Genomic DNA, 8,357 nt, shown 5'->3' with positions numbered 1-8,357 from the left:
AATAGGCCATAATCAGCCCCAAAGAACTGAGTACTACTCAGTGTAGTGGTCTGCTCTCAAGGCTAACCAGGGTGTTTTTTGCCTCCTATTATAATACTCATCAAAGCAAGAGCTCTTATGCTGCCCTTCCTCTTATCATTTCTGCTAAACCCCAAAACTCTTAAGGTTATTTCTAAAAACCCTAAAACAGTTATGTAGCATTCTCAAATATCAACAGCACGCAGAGGAGTGCAGCATACACTGAAAAAAAGTCTAGTTGCAGACCAGATGACTATGACCAAAATAGAAGAACTCGTTGCTGATTTTGTACTGAATACAGCATTGTATACTAGAGCATGCTGGGCTTTAATAGATTGTCCTGACTTTCTTCATGATTTATGGGGAATTTTCCTGCTGTTCTTCAGGCATAAGCAATGAAGCACTCTAAGCCCTACAATTCCATCTCTTTGAGTTCTTGACTCAATGTCAGTGAGACTAAACCAAGATTTTTAGGTGGATTTCAGTCATTTTACTTTTTTTACTTTCTGATTTGTAATACCCAAATATGTTTCTATACATTGCTATTTACTAAGGAATTACTTTTGCTGCATTCCAGTAACATTGACTTCAGGTCCACATAAGTCTCTGCATATTTGAAAGGATGAAGCATGATATTATATTTCTTACAAAGAGATGCTACTCTCATTTCTTACAGATGTAACCCATGACATTGTGCCATATTACTTTATTAGCATTTATTTTTATAATCTCTCATCTAAGGAAAATATAATCCAGTTAATCAACATCACTGCATTTTGCTTTCTTAGGAATTACATTAATGAAATTCCTATAATACACTATCAGGGAAGCCAGCACCGCACTGCTACAGCAGTCCCACACCCTGCTGGCTTTCACCACAATATTGACTTTGCTACCAACGTGTTGACAAGATATACAGATTATACAGTCCTGTGTCAGCTGTACCTGCAGACACAGATGACCAAAGGATGACTCATTTAAGCTGGTGAGCTCTGGTCCTGTTCTGGCACCATCAGGAATCAATGCACTCCGTACAGTCTAGCATGGCTATGGAGCACAGGACACATGTGAAGCTGCACATTCAAACAGGGTAAGCACTGGCACACACAACCAGACCAGCAGTTTCCCTGCCATAGCAGTGCTCCGGGCCTCTGGCCAGAGCCAGCAGGAGCCTTAGTGGGGAGGGCTGGCCCCACACTGGCCACAGAAGCCCCCTCCCTCTGGCACCTGCAGAGCCCTCTGCCCACCCAGAGAGACATCGCTGCACAGGACCTTGTTCTGCCTGGGCACACATAACCCCCAGGACCAAAGCTACCCCCAGGGACCCCTCGACACCCCAGGAGCCCCTCCTTGGTGTCCCTCACAGCCATGACCTTCTCCTCGTGGTGGGGAACGCATTTTCCACAGCTTCCAGTGTCCCTCTGAATGCAGCAGTGCTCTCAGCACTGTACATCATCCAGATGCACTTGGCTTGCGCTCCCACCACCAAACTCTATCTTCTCTTCATTATTCTCAATTTATATATATATATATCTATCTTTAAACAGCCTGTAATAAAGCTTGTCAAGACTCTGGCACCAGAAAGGTTTTAGATCTTTTAACCTAGGAATTTTGGGCGGTTTTAATTAATTTATTTCTGACCCACCTGTGGATATCCCACTCTCCTCCTGAAATCTATTAAATATTTAGACACTTTTAAGATAAGCCCTTTTGCCAGTGAGGAAGCTGGCAGAGTTCAAACAGCAGTGGTCTGTAAAATCTGTAAAAGATTATTCATAAGATACCTGAGCTTTAATGACTTTAAAACCAATATTTTTGATATCATAAATGTGTGGGGAATTTTTTGGTTTGTTTTTTTTCCCATTAAAAAAATTATTTGCCTAAGGACTAATAGACTGAATTGTAGGTTATGTAAGTATCTAACATTTTAAAAGTTTCCAAGATTATCATTTCACGTCTAGATAGCTAAATCTGGGAGGGGGAGAAATCAGTGAGATATTAAACACGATTTACCAAGTATGCTCAGTATGGAAGACTACACAAACTGCATAGAAACAAAAACCTTTCTGAAACACTTGTAATCAACTACTTGCTTCTGCCCCTCCTGGCGATGAGAGTATTACATACAAACACCATTTTGCACCAAGAAAGGCACACAAGAAAGTTCAGTCCTACAAAAACTCCTCCCCTGGAGCAGCTGGGTTCACCCACATTACACTCCAGTGAAAGGAGTCAGATATGGTTTAGGAGCCTCTCTGTGCTGGTGACAATGTGCCCTGTCACCCACCTCTGAGGAGGAAATTCTCATTTTCTGCAGCGGCTCTGGGATGGAGGCTGGTGCCCCTCATTTGTCACCACTGAAGTTTTGTTGCCCGATTTCTTGCCTTATAAAATAATTTCAGTTTCTGCTTACTTGTGAAGAGTTAATTTATGTCTAGTGCAACATGTGAATACGTTACTAAAAATGTTTTAACTTTTTAAAACAAAGTCACTTGTGATCACACTGTGAACTGCAATGATTTCTTTTTTTATTAAATTCCCATTACCATTTAACTGATAATACAGTTAACATTATTTCTTAAGCAAAATATTTACTGGGGGAAGGCAGATACTAAATATATGTTTTATTTAATATTATTTGTTTCAGGTGACAGTCTACTTATAATCTGAGCCTCACTTTTTTTCGTTAGGAAAACTACAGAGAGTATAAAACACAGCATAATAATCTAATCTTCTAAATTGATGGGGGTTTTTTTGTAGGCTTACAATAGCATGGATCATCTGAAACATTGCCTGCATAAATGTATCATTTGTCACAAGCTAAAAACTGTCATCATTAAGTTGATTAATCAAATGCTGTTCTAAAAGATGGACTGAAACACAAAACACTCAGTCTAGTGCCATATAATGAAGAGATTAATTTGAGGCACAAGACAACCAATTTAGTATAATTCTATGCTCATGCTTTATTTAGAAAGCCATCAATTAGTATATTTTTCCTTGATGTACTATTTTGTCATTCTAAGCAGTGTGAAGGCGATTTGCTCCAAAGTCAATTTGCTTTCTGTAAACTGAAAGGGTTAGTTAAGCATCTTCATGCTCTGCAATTCTACAAACTGCCATGCTAACATGGAGGGCACAAAGAAAATTAATCATGGTGTAAAATGCACAACGGAGTTACTCCTCTTAGGTTAGCACTAATTTCCTTTCAATAATGTAATTATAGTTCTGGTAGGAGTGACAGTAAGGAAAGTCTCAAAAGCATTTCATTCCTTCATTATCTTGGATCTCTCTTCAGGATTAATACAGTCCATATGCAGACACAAGTCTCTGCCCCAAATAATGTTGCAAAGACACTTAGCTTTTATTGTTTACGAAAGTGAAAAAAGATTAAATGGCGTGTTAAGGTATCTTTTCCTGGCCCTTAGTAAAAATCACAGAGTTGTGATGGATTAAAACTATATACAGCACCACTGCCTTCCCTTCACAAACACTTGATATCTCAAGTGCTAACAGTCAGCATCCAGAAAAATACAATTTCATCATCAAGTCATCCAGCAGAGCTGGGACAGTGCAGTGAGTTGATCACTCCAGAGAGCAAGGCTATCGCTCACGGGCCTCGGTGCACGCGAGGCCGCGCCGGGCCGTGCCCCTGCTGCCCGTGGCCGGTGCAGGGCTGTGGGCCGCAGCATGGCCAGGGAGCTGCTCGCACAGTGCCGGGGACACCGGGGCTCTGGGCTCCAGGGCCCCAGCACACAGACCCACAGCAGCTCTGCTTCCCACGCCTTGCGGCCCCACGGACTCCTCCTCACGCAGCTGTGGCGCCTCACCCCATGATGGAGCCCGAGCGGGCCGGCATTCCCTGCCACGGGCCATGCTCACACACACAGGCACGAGGATGTACAGTCTCCTCATTACGCCAAATAAGGATTTTTAAAATGTTAACTTATCAAAAATACACTAGAGAAAAAAGAAACAGCGTGGATGTTACCCCCTACTAATGAGGTACTAATGCATAATTATTATAATACACATGCTTCTCTCCACAGAGGAATATTTATAAACACTGAAACAGTTGAGTTTACACTGCAGTCATATGTAAAAATTGTTTTTGCTCCTGCAGTTTGTGGGTTGGGTTTGGGTTTTTTTCTTCCACCATTGACATTTAATGCCTTTTGTAAGACTGTATGAAATCATTTAAAATACTGGTGAAACCTGGGCCTTTAGTGCTTGCTGCCCTGAATGGGAACGCAAAAACATTACAGCTAAAGGCACAATTATTATTAAAGTATTCCATTACACCAGGTTTAATTTTCAAGAGCATGAGTTTAGGAGGGAACAGTAGTGGAGCTACCAGAGGAAAACCTGACATTAGCTGTGACTAAAAGGAGTAAAATAAAAAAGCTACAGCAATGCTTTCCACTCGCTATTCTCTGTCTGCCATGCTCAGAAGTTGCTCATGGCAGACACAAGCAAACCCCGCAGATGCTGAACCCACCAGAGGTAGCTCCCAGCAGCTGAAGCCCACTCGCCAAGAGGAGGGTGGGGGCAGGCGGTTGTCACTCTCCTCCTCAGGGCAAAGGAATCTGTGGCTGCCTGCCAGGGTATCCAAGTGCCTGCTCTTGCAGTGTGGCCTTGCTGCCCTGCTCTCTCCTGTTAGGTCAGCAGGACTGAAAGCCCTGCAAGGTGGGTGAGGATGTCCATTGCAGGTGGAGAAGCATCTCTGAAGGCCAGGTGGTGCAGGACCAACATGGGTGTGGCTCCACAGAACACCAGAATCACCGGCAAGCCTACCTGCATCTGGGTGGAGTTTGGGCTCAACTGCATGGCTAAATAAAAATACATTTCCATGAATATTTAAATAAATCCAGCAACATTTAAATGTTGCTGAATAATCCCAATAAAGCACCCAAGTCAGAGCCAGGAGAATAGACCTAGCTAAGCAGAGAAGGCTTAGTTAGGGTTGCATGTCAATTAAAGCTGAGTATCAATAAATTGCAGTCTATTAAAGAGGAAGACAGACATCCCACATGCCAGTGCAGCCATCCTCTGTACCTTTAAATTTATAATTAAGTTCTCCATAATAAAAGCCAAACTCATTTAACTGGGTTTAGCTTATGGACCACACTAAATAAAATTAACTAGGAAAACATATCAAGGGGAGTGAAACCAGGGATACAAAAAGCTCTTGTGGAAATGTAAAATATTAAACCACTATATATTTTTCTGCTGCCTAGATGTGCTGTTCTTGAGGAAACATTCTCCATCACCTTGACAGCATGCTTCCTTCCTGTACACTGAAGTTTATTTACCTGAATTATTAATGCTGCTTTTGTTTGTAGCTATATCTTAATTTTCTTCTTTTCATTCACCTGTCATGATTGTTTTGATTCACATCCCAGAATGATGCACAAAATATTTCCTTTGGAAACACTGTAGTGTCACCAATATTTTTGCTCTGTTAACAGATTATTCTGTCTTCACAGTAAAACCAGATCATATCTCTTTTTTCATGAAAACTGTCAATCACTGAGATTACGCTTTAAATGTATTGAGCGGATAAAAGATAGAATTTAAACTACATATCATATGTCAGCAGAGAACACCGAGTGCCCTGCAAATAGGGAAAGCACACAATTCTCTCCTTCTAAATGAAAAATATGCCCACAGTGGCAAACAAGATATCCTCAAACAATTAGTAACGATCATGACAAAATTCTTTTGCATATGATGTGGAGTAATGCAGCTGCAGTACTGTATTTATTATTTGTAGAAAGAAGCAGAACTAAACCCTGTGGATTTTATTATACATTCAGTCTTATTTGTTGTTTCTTCTGCCTAGGCTAAGATTCTGGAGAGCAGAAAGATGCATTTATGTTTAAATTGTATTGTTTTATCTATTAAGAGCTGATAAAAATGGAGGTGCAGGACTGCAGTAATTAAAGAAACATCAAATGAATGTCCACAAATTTTATAATGCAGGAAAAAAGGAAAAAAAAAAAAAAAAAAATACTGCTATAGTGAAAATAGAAAGTTTTAGTGATATTTCTTTTAAAATATGTTCTAAAATTTTTCTTTGGGGTGCAGAATAGAAAGAGCATTTTACTCATCTAGGAGTTACCTGAAATTTCTTTTTCCACACCTTCTTTTTTTCAAGTATAATGTCTAACCAACTTGTATACAAAATTCAAAAATATTCTCCTGAACACACAATATGGAGACACCATATGTACAAACAGCACACAGTTTCAAACAGACTAGGCTCATTGGAAAAAAACTTTTTTTTTTATTTTCCTTTGATTTCTTTCAGAAGGATAAAATGAAAGGGACAGTGATACATATTTTAAGCCCTGTGAATTCACAATGGGGCTTTAGAATAAAGAGGTAAAAACCTTTGAACTAAACAAAGGTCCATCACAGTGCACTTCTTTTTCACAAGCACCTTATAAAGAAAATTATGCCAGAGAGAGGGCCCAGCTGGCTTTTGCCACTACACCTCTCGTCCATAACACCCCAGCATCCTTCCCAGCCCCTATCAATCTCCTGTATGCCATGTCATTGACTCCTCTTGGACCTGATCTCTTATCTCATAGAGCTGTTTTTTTAGTGGAATGCCCTGTAAAAGTATCCACTCTTCTGAGTGTCTCTTTGTACTAAGCAAAGCCTGTAGTCTAACAGGCTGCATTAACTTGATTAAAGTAGGACCATAGACAGTTACTTAGGCTCTTACTTTGCTCTTAGATTAAAGACAAGGAGGCCTCCTTCGCTCAAGGTTTTTTGTAAAACTGCAACTTTCAAAAGGGTCAGCAAAAGACAAATGCTCTTATAGCAGAAGGAAAGAAGCTTTTATAACAAATGATTTCTAATTGCTCCTTTGTTCCAAAAAGACAGCATTTATACCAGCAGAAACATAGCAATCCATCAGCATTTCTTGATGGAAAGCTTGTACATAGGGCTGCAAAGAAAGACCTAAGTTACAGTAATTTCAAAAACATTTTTCCTTGTAAATAACACCTTATTTAATCCACTTAAACCCAGAACATAAGCACATATGACTGGATGTGCATAACAGTTTATTTTCACTAGCAGACCATAAAGCTGCTTGTGCATTTCCTCCATTTCAGCTCTAAGGCACAGAATAGGGAAAGTGCTCTGCCACGGGTCTTGCCCCCATGTATAACATTTTATATTCCATAACAAATAAATTTTAGTAATGAATCAGTGGGCTAGATTCTGATCTAATGCCACGGACTGGATTATTTCAATGTTACATATGCACAAGGAACGTGAACAAAAGAAAAAAAGCTCACATTTGCAGCAGATAACTGCTAAAAACATCCCTGGCTTTGAGGGGAAAAAAACACTTTTCATGCTTTAACTGCTAAATTGGACAAGAATTCTGCAGAATGGGTTTATATACTTTTCAGACACATCCTACTAATTAGCAGAGTAGCAATTTTAGATTTTTGTGAACAGTGTGCAAGTGTGCACCTGTTACCTGGATTCATGCATGTGTCTAAATGAAGCTTCTTATTTCTAGGTGAGGCTCAAAGTTCATTCAGCCACCACCTCAGCAGTGTTCCTGCTCAGGCCACGCATGGCGCTCTCTGCAGCATTCCAATTACAAGCTGGGCTTTGAGGGTGCTTTACTCTTGCTATGGATGCCAAAAACAGTCATGAGCCTGAGACTACTGCTACAATGCTGGGAAACTGTTTTAAGTCCCAGTCTAGTGTATTAAAGACATGTGTGGACAATTTGGACAGGAGAGAAAGAAGGGGATTTGGGTGGTGCACAGCCTGGGATCTGCAGAGGGGGAAAGCATACTTCCGTGCCATGCTCTGCAGGAAGGGGCTGTATCTCACTGGTCTTTAGCTGAGGGTCCCAGGAGACGTGGGTTCAATTCTCACATGGTTTTTGTTACAACACCAATAGGGAGATTTCAAAAGCTGTGTGGTTGGATGAGGACACAAAAATCCTAATGTGCTTTGAAGAGCCCAAGTACCTGACACTTAAGACATGGAGATGCATTTCAAAATGATGATGGAGGCAGAGGCAGCAGAGGGAATGCTGGATAAGGCCCCTTCTTACCTCCGTGGTATGAAGTCATCCTCACTCTCACAAGCTCAGTTGGCTCTCGGCTTGGCAGACCACCTCTGCCAGCACCCAAAAGTGCTACTGTAATTCCAGAGTCCTCCTCCACCAAGAGGACAGAATAAGCCTCTTTACAGTCACGCCTCCTGCCCTGCTCCATCTGCAAAGTCCCTTGGCAACCCTGCTCTCTGCTTAGCTGGCACAGCAGCCTCACTCCCTTCCCTCTGGAAACAGGGAAGGTGACTTT

Source organism: Pseudopodoces humilis, chromosome 10, assembly GCF_049639895.1.
Source record: "Pseudopodoces humilis isolate 2021_Gansu_Grassland_sample_001 chromosome 10, ASM4963989v1, whole genome shotgun sequence".
Taxonomy (NCBI): Eukaryota; Metazoa; Chordata; class Aves; order Passeriformes; family Paridae; genus Pseudopodoces; species Pseudopodoces humilis.
This window is presented reverse-complemented; position numbering follows the sequence as displayed.